This window comes from Panthera pardus, unplaced genomic scaffold, assembly GCF_024362965.1.
Source record: "Panthera pardus isolate Hobbes unplaced genomic scaffold, ASM2436296v1 HiC_scaffold_6, whole genome shotgun sequence".
Lineage (NCBI taxonomy): Eukaryota > Metazoa > Chordata > Mammalia > Carnivora > Felidae > Panthera > Panthera pardus.
In genome coordinates, this window is record NW_026526991.1 from 83,956,403 (window position 1) to 83,968,546 (window position 12,144).

The window sequence follows — 12,144 nt, forward strand, 5'->3', positions numbered from 1 at the left end:
TAATCCCAAAACACATGTTGTTTTTATCTCTGAATTCTACCTTATAACCTATACAGTATCTTACGATAAGTACTCAGGTACTTTTTGTTGAATAGATGAGTGTTGAATAGATAGATGATGGTTGTTACTTAGCAAATCTTCAACTTAAACCAAAGCAGTGTATGAATGCACTTTAGAGAAGGGAATGGAACTTTTAAATTCCAATAGCATAAAATATGCTTGAATAGTCAAACATGTATTAAATAAAGAGATTAGCCGCTATAGGTTACATAACTGGAATGGATGAAGCTGCTTAATCATAGAACTCTTTTACCATTATGAAATTGGGTAAATTTGAGACAGCCCCATAAAATAATGTAGCTCCCATTTTTTTAATGAATTCATATTAGAATTAAAAGTTAAATAGATAGTATTGGGAAACTTCAATTTTATGTCACTGAAATTTAGTATTTTTAAAGTATATGTTTTCTCATATATTTACCTTGTTTCATTTGGCAGCTAAAACTTTATAACAGTCATTCTTTTTTAAGTTTATTTATTTATCTTGAGAGAGAGAGAGAGAAAGAAAGTAGGGGAGGGATAGAGAGACACACACACAGAATCTTAAGCAGGCTCAGCACTGTCAGCATGGCACCTGATGAGAGGCTCGAACTCACAGACTGTGAGATCGTGACCTGAGCTGAAATCAAGAGTCAGACAGCTGAGCCATTCAGGCACCCCTAATAGTCATTCTCAAATCGAGAATTCTAAAATCACTAAAGTATCTATGTGAATTCCAACTTTTAACAAATTGTATTCTGAACTATCACCATAGTTTGGATTAAAAACATTTTCCTTTCACTATCAGTCCTGATAAAGTGACAATTATACTTGGATTGTATTTATAGTACTTGGAACTCTGTGGAAAGACTATCTCTGAAGACTAGTTTAAAAGTAGAACATCTTCCTATTATTTTATTAGTGGTATTTAAACTTGGCATGGATTGGCAAGTTTATGGCTTGGGTTTATAGTTTTAACTCTTACGTTTAGTTATATGGTCCATTTTGAGTTAGTTTTTTACATGGGATTGAGGTAGGGGTTCTATTCCATTCTTTTGCATATAGATATCCAGTTGTCCCCAACCATTTGTTGAAGACTATTATTATGTTCCAGTACTAATTCTCAGATGTTAACTGGGTGTCCTATCATTCAATTCAATCTGACAATATCTGCAGTTAGCATCAGATCCCAGAAGTTAAAGTGTAAGGTCCCCAATGATTGCTCTTATTCAGAAAGTAACTGCAAGTACTGTCCCCAGGCAATGGGCACTTCTGCCTGCCAGAATTGGCTGCAAATTTGGGAGTTCCCACAATACTCCTTTAGCCTCGGTAATTCACTAGCATGACTCATAGAACTCAGGGAAGTGCTATACTTATTATGACTGTTTTATTATAAAGGATTCAAATGAATAACTTAGTTGAAGAGATACACAGGATGTGTCTGGAAGGGTCTTGAGCACAGGAGGTTCTGTTTTTGGGGAGTCAGGGTGTGCCACCTTCCCAAACATCAGTGCTCACCAGGAAGCTCTCTGAGTCTCATTGTTTAGAACTTCCATTAAGGTTTCATTACATAGGCATGATTGATTAAATCATTGACCATGTGATTAAACTCAATGTCAAGCCCCTTTCCTCAGAGTCTGGGGCACTGGGGTCCTGAAAGTTCCAGTCCTCAAATCACATGATTGCTTTTTCCACAACCTCTCCCATCCTGAAGCTATCTAGGGGCTCTGTTATGAGGCAAGTATAGCGTAACAAAGGCATGCCTATCACTTGCTGAATTCCAAAGGTTTTTGAAGCTCTGTGCCAGGAATCAGGGAACAGAAATTCAGAGAACAGTTTTATTCACAACAGACCAGATTTCTTTCCTCCGGGGTCTTGGCAAGTGTGTCAAAAACCAAATGACCATAAATGTCTGGGTTTATTTCTGTACTCTCAATTCCATGCCATCCTTTGATATGTATTTGTATCCTCATGCCAGTACCACACTGTCTTGATTACTATAGCTTTGCCTTAAGTTGTGAAGTTGAGAACGTTATATTCTCCAACTTTTTTTCTCGGCATTGTTTTAGCTATACTAGATCCTTTGAGTTCCATATGAATTTTAGGATCAGCTTATCAGTTTCTATCAAAAAAAGCTAGCTGAAATTTTGATAGGGCTATGTTGAATCTACAGATTAATTTGGAGAGTATCTTCATTTTAAGGATATTAAGTTTTCTGATCCATGAATGTGGGATGTCTTTTTTAGTGGTGTTTGGTTTTTAATGTACAAGTCTTCCACTTCTGTTAATAAATTTATACTTTTTTTTATTTTTTCCATGCTGTTGTAAATAGAACTGTTTTCTTAATTTTATTTTCAGAATGTTCATTGCTAGTATACAGAAGTTTAATTGATTGATCAAATATCCTGCAACCTTACTGAACTTTTTCATTATTTCTAATAGTTTTTTAGTGAATTCCTTGAGATTTTCTAAATAAAAATAATGTTACCTACAAAAAGCTGGTTTTCCTTCTTCCTTTTCTATCTGGATGTGTTTTATTTCTTTAAAATTTTTTTTAATCTTTATTAATTTTTGAGAGAGAGACAGAGTGTGAGCAGGGGAGGAGCAGAGAGAGAGGGAGACACAGAATCTGAGGCAGGCTCCAGGCTCTGAGATGTCAGCGCAGAGCCCGACGCAGGACTCGAACTCACGAACCGTGAGATCATGACCTGAGCCGAAGTCAGAAACTCAACTGACTGAGCCACTCAGGGGCCCCGATGGATGTGTTTTATTTCTTGTTCTTTATTAACAAACCTGGCTGTAACCTCCAGTACAATGTTGAATACAAGTCGTGTGAGTGGACATCCTTGTTTTATACCTGATCTGGGGAGAAAGCAGTCAGCCTTTTATCATTGAGTATGATAGTTGTGGGTTTCTGTAGGTGCTGTTTTATTAGGTTAAAGGAAGTTCTCTTCTATTGCTAGTTTGTTGAGTGTTTTTATCATGAAAAGGGGTTGGATTCTGTCAAATATTTTTCAGACCTATTGAATAATTGTATGAGTTTTTATTTTATTAGTATGGTGTGTTACATTGTTTGCTATTTAGATGTTAAACCAATTTTATATTCCGAGGGTAAATCCCATTGGGTCTTGGTGAATAATTCCTTTTCACTCTTCTATATACTTTAAAAGAATTTAGGTATGCCTGAAATCACCCATAATGGAGGCTTTTAAAAATAAAAAGTTTTGTATAAACTAATAATCAAAAGTTATACGAGTAATCTGGCCCTAGATCACCTCCAAATCTCTGGTTACAGTATTTTAGACTAATATTCTAGAAGTGTAATTCTGTCATCCTAAAAGTATCACTTTTAAGTCTTTTTAAAATACTGACCACATGGGGCACCTGGAAGGCTCAGTTAAGTGTCTGACACTTGATTTTGGCTCAGGTCATGATCTCACAGTCATAAGATCAAGCTCTGCGTCAGACTCCGTGCTGGGCATGGATCCTGTTTGGGATTCTCTGTCTCCCTCTCCTTCTGCCCCTCTCCAACCCTCCCCCACTCACTCATGTGTGTTCTCTCTCTCTCTCTCTCTCTCTCTCTCTCTCTCACACACACACACACACACACACACACACACACACACACACACACAGAATACTGACCACATAATCTGGTTGATGATTTTGGCTTTGGGGGCCAAACTTCGGGGGGCCAAAGTTTGAAAAGGTAGAATAAGTGATGAACTCACCCTTACCAAATTATTTTACATACATCAATAAATAATAAAATCATGATAAAATAGTTATATGTTTTGGATTTTTGGATTCATGACAAAATGAAATGAAACTATTTTATAGTTTCTTATAGTTTCTTATTAAGAAAATAAGCCTCCAACGGGTAAGATAAATTTCCAAAGACATTCAGCTCTTCTGTCATAGGACCAATGATTAAACCTTGGTCATTATGACACTGGAGTATGACTCTGAAAGAGTGACTGGGTATAAAAGTTTCTGTTTTTATTTTGCTGTTTTTATTCTTGTTGTTTTTAATCTAGAAATTATCTAGTAAGTTTGTAAACTTTTATTCTTATACAACTTAGTGTCCTAGTATAATATAGCACTGTGCTTTGATAAGTAATAATTTACATTTAACAAATTTTAGAGCACATTAGGATGTTTTCTATAAAGTATTTCAGCTATAAATAATGTTACATTATAAATATATTTTAAGTTAACCATCAATGAATATAAAGAAGGTTAAAAATTTTTTTTCTATAAAACAAGTCCCAGAATTACATATTCATATATATGTTTATATGACTGAATTAATAATATAAAGATTAAAAAAATTTTTTTTGAGAGAAAGATGATGTGTGCATGCACATGAGTGGGAGAGGGGCAGAGGAAGAGGGAGAGAGAGAATCTTAAGCAGGCTCCGTGCTGAGCACAGAACCTGACATGGGACTCAGTCTCACAACAGGGAGTTCATGACCAGAGCCAGAATCAAGAGTCAGACACTTAACCGACTGAGCCACCCAGGTGCCCCTATAATATGAAGAATTTTAAAAGCTATTTAATTAATATAGCTCTAAAATAACTGGTTCACATTTTTACATTTCAATTGTCATTATATCTTGACTGTCACTTATAAAATTTGTTTTTTAGCTGTTCATTCATTATTCATTCATCAGCCACTAACTGCAATGTGTTGTAAGTCTGACATTTTGTGTGGCTATGAATCTGATCTAGAAAAAATTACTATGATGAAATTATTTAATATTTCTTTCAAAGTTTTGTAGTAGAAAGTTTAACTCTCTTTATGATGTTTGATTTATTCACCTGAGTATTTTGGAATTACTTTGATTTCTCACTACTTTCCTTTCTTCTTTTTTTTTTCTTTTTTTTAGCATTGCAAGAAATAGACAACATCAAGAAGGACATCAGGAGTAGGAGAAATTGGCCTGGGAGGCTCAGCAGGTCAGGACGCTTGCATTATCATTTGCTGTTCATTCTTTTGCCATCAATTCTAGAGTTCTCAAGTCTCTTGCCACTTGTTTCTTTCTTGAATATGCTCACTTGGTATATTCTCAGTTTTGCAAATCATGACTAACACCTTTATGTAAAAAGTCTGGCATTTGGGTATTCTTTTTTTAGGATTTGAAGATTAAAAAATAATAATTCAAATAAATATTCAGGAATAGAAGGAAGTCTCTTACCTAATAAGTTATATAGATACCCTGGTTTCTCTTATTCTCATATAAACTGTTTTTAAATGAAGATTTCCTGATAACTTTTCCAAAATCAGAACTTTAAACATAAAATGTTATTAAGCAATTGTAGTAACATTAAGTTATTGTAATAACACTGGCATCATTAAAGTCAAGTTTCCTTTCTTTTCTGCTATATTCTCTGGGCTTGGGCCCACCTCTGAAAGCTCTTGACACTTTAAAGTCAATCTGTTTGCTTGCACTAATTTGAACTACTGAAAGTTGACTACCATGTGTAAAATGAAGGTTAATTAAAATACAATTTCTCTGTAAATAGAAAGATCCCAATAGTCAAAGGGTCTACTATGAACATTGTCACCATTGTAGAATGTTTAGTGTTAATCATATTCCTCAGTAAGCTGGAGCCATGCTGCCCTTTGGGGTCTCCATTGCCCTGAATGTCCCCATGAGTAACTAATGGCTTTGTGGTCATCTCCTGCTTCAGAGGAGTCTCCCAGTTGTCTTAAATAGTGATTACATCTCTCAGTACAATTGCTTAACTATTTATGGAAGCTTGAAGAGCCTTTACCTCTGCCATACCTATCACTTCCACAGCTCTCCCAGAGTTTAATTTAGCTCCTTCAAATCCAGGTCTGTTATGGAACATCTTTCACTGAGATTTTCAGTTTTCATCACACAGAGGGACAAATGCTTCTGTCCTTCAGTCTGATCACAATTCTTCTAGTAAAAAGGCATTTCAGGAAGGAACTAAGCTCAGAATTCTTCTGCCAGGATGATTCAGGGATTTTGTTATTTCTTAGCATTAGCATTAGGGACCGGACAGATTATTATTGTTATGTGTTGAGAGAACACTACCCTCCAGCTTAAAGGAGAGATAATTTCACGTATAACTGGATATAATAAATATGCTCAAGCTTCTGTTCTTAGCTTAATTAGGGAAGAGTTCTACAAAGAGATGTATTTAGAACGATATGTCTAACTGACTGGATTTATAAGTATGCCTGCACTGATTCTTGCAGCTTTGAGGTTTCCTTTTGGGCAATACTTTCATAACGAGTTTACTGTTGGTAGACCAGATTTTCAGCTGGCAAACAGTGTTCAACTAAACCTTGAAAAGAAATAAATGGAGCCAAAAGTGGTAGGTTTTCTTGGCATCCAGCTAATATATAAGTATTGACCTTAAATTGAATATAGTTGTTGAGCTTTGCATGCTTGGAAGCAAAATCAAGAAGGAGAAACAAGTATCTTATAGATCCCATAGTCTTGGGAGATAGAATCCACTCCAATTTACCTATTTTACAAACTTAAATTGCTATCCAGTGTCATATGAAATCATAACAGAAGTAAATCGGTGTTTCTTGATATGATGCAGGCCTACTGCATTATGCTGACTTGCAGGTTATGGAATACTTACAATTCTGCGCACAACTTTGTGCACACACGTGACAAGTATCATCATTTGCCATCTCCACCAATGGATAGTTTATATAAAACATAATTGATACTAATACTTGACTTTGGATTATACTGATATTTGAAAAATATCAAGAACTTTAAGTTTTTGTTTTCCTTTTTAACTGTTGTTTCTCTGGAGACGTTTCCTATTTGGCTGGATGAAATGGAAGGGTGATTATTCATTCATTCTTTAATTCATGCAACAGAAGTTCTCATGCTTCTGAAGCTTTTATTCTAGTGGAGGAAAACATTACGTGAAGATTTTAATGTACAGTTGATCCTTGAACAATGTGGGGGTTTGGAGTGCTCATCTCCCATGCAGTTGAAAATCTGTGTTTAATTTTTGATTCCCCAAAAAGTCAAGTACTATTGGTCTACTATGGACCAGAAGCCTTACCAATACCATAAGCAATTGATTAACACATATTTTGTAAGTTATATGTATTTTATACTGTACAATAAAGTAAGGTAGGGAAAAGAAAATGTTATTAAGAAAATCATAAGGAAGAGAAAATACATTTACAGTCCTGTGCTATAAAAAATCCACAGATAAGTGGACCCATGCAGTTCAAACGCATGTTGTTCAAGAGTCAACTGTATATGTTAATGGGGGTGCATACTAAGAAGTAAATAAAGCAGAGTAAACAGAATGATGGGAGACTATTTCAGATATGTGTGTGAGGAGGGGCGCCTGGGTGGCTTAGTCGGTTAAGCGTCCAACTTCTGCTCAGGTCATGATCTCACGGTCCGTGAGTTCTAGCCCCACGTCGGGCTCTGTGCTGACAGCTCAGAGCCTGGAGCCGGCTTCAGATTCTGTGTCTCCTTCTCTCTCTCTCTGTGTCTCTCTCTCATGACCCACTCATGCTCTGTCTCTCTCTGTCTCAAAAATAAATAAACATTAAAAAAAATAAAAGAAATGTGTGTGAGGAAGGTCTTTCTGCTAAGGAGAAACTGAAGCACAAATGTAAATGGAGAGAGGGAACCATTTTGGTATACACGGGTGAAGAGATACTCCTTAAACTTGCTATGTTGAAAGATTGCCGAGAAAGGCAATGTGACAGGAAAAGATTAAGTAGTGGATAAGTAAGACATGCAAATGGGAAGGATGCTGTGGAGTCTATTGTATAGTTCCTGGTAGACCGTGGCAGGACCTTGCCTATCCTTCTGAGTGAGATGGGAATCATTAGAGTGATTTTAGCCAGTAAGAGGGCATCATATGGCTCACATGTTATACGGATCACTCAGACTTACGGGGTATGTAAAGCATTTAAAAGATTTCTCTTGACACGGAATATAAATTATGAATGAAAATAGACTTAAATTAACAATGATCAGGGCAACATTATCTGATCAGGATATTGACAGATGATTGTGTTCCAGGAGCTAATGTTAAATAGTGCAGCTCTCATTTTTCTTTTCCGTGTCCTTAATTTGCATAATTCTTTTGAATTTGAATCATGTTTTTTGGCAGTGTATAATAACTTATTGTTTTATAATAGGGACATTAATGACAATGATATGTAATATTTAAAAATGATGTGCGTCTGATTGTTCCTTTGCATACTGATTTTCCCACTTGTTTGTCATTTATAATTTCAACCAAAACTACATAGCCTTGTACGAGTCCACAACAAGTCATGAATTTTATCTTCTATTTGTAAGGGAAGATGCTTGAAATTATGTCATGGCTTTATTATAATTATCACATGATCTATTAGACTATTTATAAGGAGGAAACATGGAGTAATTAGTAGGAATTAGAGAGCATGAATTCTGGAACCAGCTCTGAAACTTCCAGCTGACTTGGGGTCTGTAACATGTTTGCCTAGAAATGATCAACACTGCTTTTCCCAAAGGGAGAAGCATACTATTATTGTTACCTCTAGAGTTCCTTTACATTTGTTAAGCCAGTGTGTACATACTAGGTGGTCAATAAAAGTTGGTTGAATTAAGAGTCACCTACACTAGAAGTGATCATTTTTAATATAAATGAGAAAATAAGGGAGATTATTTCATATAAATAACAAAGAAAAATCTCCATATTTATTTTCATAAAAATCACTTCGAGTAGATATTATTGATACTTGGAAGAGTTGTTTCTTAAATTCTCATTGCTATCATGTGAAAGAATCAAAGTGAGCATTAAAAAATAAATTTAACGGTTGCCTTCTATTATGAGTCTTGTGGCAGCAGTTTCCAAATAATTTACCATAAATTTTTTAAATTTTTAAATGAATACATTAATAAATGAATTTAAAACTATAAGCTTATATCTAAGCTTAGATTCCATTATTGGCTATCAGAATATTCATGCAACAAATAAATGTATATATTTGAAAATTTTTATTTATTCAAAATGCTTTCCTTTTTAATCATAAGAATAAAAATCACTTTTATGATTAAATGAGAAAGAAATTATTCTCTGAATTCTGTTTCAGGGGAGAGGGCATGCCTACCTCAACTTCACATGCACACTTGACAATTATCCTTGAGCCTATGGTGGCTCAGGTTCTTTTCTGCCACAGCGAGTGCAGGAGATTTTCCTCCTCTCCCATCACAATTTTTTTTTCCTTGAAAGACTCTTCCCTGCTTTTTGATGGGAATTAATCTGTTTTGTTCTCCACTATAAGCCAAATACACCTTTCAAAGTACTTTCCTTATAGCATGTGTTAAATAAACTTAGTTTGAAGATCCAAAACCTAATATTATAATGCAAAATAAAATGTATTATAGACTAACAAGAGCTACAGTGTAACATTATTTGAGGGTTCATAGAAAAGAGAAAGCTTCATAGGCAAGCCAGTACTTGTCTTAAAGGATGCATGTGATTTTCTTAGCAGAGATATTAGACACAGAGGTAGGGGGTGGTGGTGGGGGATTGCCTAGTATATATTTAAGGTCCTGGTCTCTGAAGTCTCTCTTTGGACTTGGGTGAGTTTGGATGTGGCACAGGGTATACAAAAGGCAATAGTGACTATGAAGATATGTTGAGCTCTTTACAACATAAAGAGACTTTATAATTCAAAGTCTCTGAAGAGGACTTTGACTCTTTGGTGATTTGACTTTTAATTCAACAGGACCTAGGAAGTTATTGAAAAGTTTAGTTTGTTTAGAAAATGTGGATGATGATTAGGTCTGTGCTTGGATTAATTAACTAATAGGATAGTAGTATGAGGTTTACTGAAAGAGGAGAGGTTACAAGGGGAAGAGAGGAGACCAATGCAATAATCAGACGAGATCCAGAAAGTCAGAACCGAGATAAAAACACTTAGGGACAGTTACAAGCAGAAATTCAAAGATGGAATCAATAGACTTTGACTTACGAGAAAAATAAGGGATGAATTTAAACCTTGAGTAACTGAAATAAAAGCTTTGCAAGTCATGGATGTGGGAAATCAGGAAAGGCTACCCGTTTTTACTTATTTATATTTTTATTAGTGAAGAGACACCAACTGATTTGAGAATCTTTACATTTGAGTTGCCAGTGCCGATATATTCAGGAAGTATCCATGCCTCTTCTGGAATGTGGCAGGAGAGTTGAAAATGAAGCTACGTGAATTTAAACTTGACAGCAAAAGTGTCCTCTTTAGCAGAAGAAGGGCAATCCAGGCTGAGGAATACCCTGAAAGACTAAGAGTCTTAATGCCATGTGGAATTTTGAAGAAAATCAAATGGAAGAGTCAAAATAAAAGAAATTCTGAAATTTGAATTGTAGTTCTGCTGCTTGAGCAGCTGTGTGGTTCTGAAGTTGGCTTTGGTTTGTTTTTTTATTTCTTTATTTTTACTTAAAATTTTTTTAAATGCTTATTTATTTTTGAGAGAAAGAGAGACAGAGACAGTGGGAGGGACAGAGAGAGAGAGAGAGACAGCATCTAAAGCAGGCTCCAGGATCTGAGCTGTCAGCACAGACCCCGACGTAGGGCTCAAACTCATAAACCATGAGATCGTAACCTGACCTGAAGTCGGGTGCTGAACTTACTGAACCACCCAGGCGCCCCTATTTATTCATTTATTTATTTTTAATGTCTGCAGGAGCCCTGCTTGAGTGATCTGCAAATAGTAAGCACTAAATGCAGGCTTTATTGGCTCATTAAAATATAATCATTTCTAGGGGCGCCTGGGTGGCTCAGTCGGTTAAGCGTCCGACTTCAGCCAGGTCACGATCTCACAGTCCGTGAGTTCGAGCCCCACGTCAGGCTCTGGGCTGATGGCTCAGAGCCTGGAGCCTGCTTCCGATTCTGTGTCTCCCTCTCTCTCTGCCCCTCCCCCGTTCATGCTCTGTCTCTCTCTGTCTCAAAAAGAAATAAAACGTTAAAAAAATTTTTTTTTAAATATAATCATTTCTGAATTATGGAATCTTTTTTAAGTATTGAAATTATTTAAGTGTCATTCATTCAGTTTTAATTTGTTCATTCATTCATTCACTGATTGATTAATCGATTCATTCATTCATTCATATGTTCTTACTGAGTCTTAACTGTGGCAGGTACTGTTTTAATTTTATTGCCTTTTTCTCCATCCCATACTTGACTAGAATCTTCACTGGTTGAACTGAGCATATTATTCTCCGTCACTTACAGGAAAAAGACTGATTTAGATATTGTCTATCTATGGAAGCATGCCTTCCACAGCTCAAACTGTCTCCTCTTCCTCAAGTTGGTTGGAGTAACTATAAAAGGAAGTGATGGAGAATGTTGTTTTTACTTTTACAATAACAGGAAACACATTCATTGTACTGATTCCCTGTAGACACTGAGAGTAAAATATTTAACTCACGAATTATTTAAGTCACCCTCCTTAACGGTAGTTAAACACGCTCATGTTATAGAGATCTGACAAACATAACTATTATCATATGACTACTGAGAAGTTTTTGGACAGAAGTGCCAGTAAGAGGAGGGGAGCCCTATCCCCGAATGCTGAATGAGTGCTTGCCTGGGGTGTCCCCAGGAACAGGAGCTGACACAGGTGTTCGGCACAGTTGCTTACTGCTTCCCATCAAGAAGGATAGGGGGTTCTTAGCACTGCTGGTTTGTGGCACTCAGCATATTTGGCAGCAGTCAGCCCTGGCTGTGGATTTCCCTGGGGAAAATAAAAGCCACAGGGGAGTCATCAGTGTGACCTTCTGCTGGGTAGTTGGCACACGGTTGCACCACAGGAAGGCTTTCAGTTGTCATTTTCTGAACGGGTAGATATCAGGTGCTGATGGAGGCTCCCCATTCAAGGTGGGAAGTGGAGAAGGAAAAAAAACATTGAGCAGAAGCTTACCAAATAATCCCCAGTCTTGAAGCTTAACACCAGCTGATCTGCTGATAAAAGGGATTTTGGGGAGGCGGGGGGAGGGGGGGTAGCCAGGGAGTTTCATTGGTTCTGTAAGCACAATTATAAGCTTTCCTATTTAAGTCTGACCCATCATATTGAAATGCTGTCACTAGTATCA

General features: G+C 36.4%; 1 protein-coding gene across 8 annotated transcripts in view; it reads left to right on the top strand.

Moving 5' to 3' along the window:
• The window catches only part of SOX5 (SRY-box transcription factor 5), a 1,011,059-nt gene that overhangs the window by 334,174 nt on the left and 664,741 nt on the right, over positions 1-12,144 (top strand). For all 8 annotated transcript variants that reach the window (XM_019452504.2, XM_019452503.2, XM_019452501.2 and 5 more), the window contains one exon: positions 4,929-4,998. The gene's annotated coding sequence lies outside the window, so the exon portion shown is untranslated. The remainder of the gene's footprint in view (positions 1-4,928; positions 4,999-12,144) is intronic.